At 39.5% G+C, this 664-nt stretch overlaps 1 pseudogene; it reads left to right on the plus strand.

Moving 5' to 3' along the window:
• LOC107697087 (adenylate cyclase type 3-like) overlaps nt 1–664 on the plus strand; it is a 16556-nt pseudogene that overhangs the window by 1903 nt on the left and 13989 nt on the right.

Genomic DNA, 664 nt, shown 5'->3' on the forward strand with positions numbered 1-664 from the left:
CAACACGATGTAGCTGGGCGCCGCGGACAGACGCCGAACGGCGCCGCCGGTGTGCCTACACTCATAGAAAATGTATTTGAATTTCAAAGACGTGGCGCGACACTGCGCTTCTCGTCCGGTGTGCGACCACCTGAAACGCAGTTTTTTTTCACCTCCGTGCCCAAACGTCTTTGTTTGGGCTTCCGAAAGTGGAGCAAAACCCAAAGGGAACAAAGAACAGAATGACTGGCAAACAGACAACCATTACATTCAACAACTCACAAGGACTTATGTATTCATTAAATGACTTATTTAAGAGCTGCATAAAGACTTATATAAGTTATTAATTTAATAATTATATGTCTTTATGCAGCTATTAAATCATTTAATATTATTCTGTAATATTCAGCTGCATCAAGACTTTTATATTTATTAAATTATTTATTTAACAGTTGCATAAAGACTTATATGTATTCAATTATTTAACAGCTGTATTAATGTAACGCCCCTGTGGACTGTTTGTTGTGGTTTCTTCCCTTTGTGTTGGTTTAGCCAGTCTAATCATTAGTTAATCACCGTCATTGTGCTCACCTGTCTGCCTCTAATTATTCACCCCATATTAGTTCCTGTCTGTCTGAGCATTGGTGTCGGTTATTGTTAATGTTACCCCGAGTGTGTGTCTCAC

Source organism: Sinocyclocheilus anshuiensis, unplaced genomic scaffold (genome assembly GCF_001515605.1).
Source record: "Sinocyclocheilus anshuiensis isolate Anshui unplaced genomic scaffold, SAMN03320099.WGS_v1.1 scaffold38, whole genome shotgun sequence".
NCBI classification, from domain to species: domain Eukaryota; kingdom Metazoa; phylum Chordata; class Actinopteri; order Cypriniformes; family Cyprinidae; genus Sinocyclocheilus; species Sinocyclocheilus anshuiensis.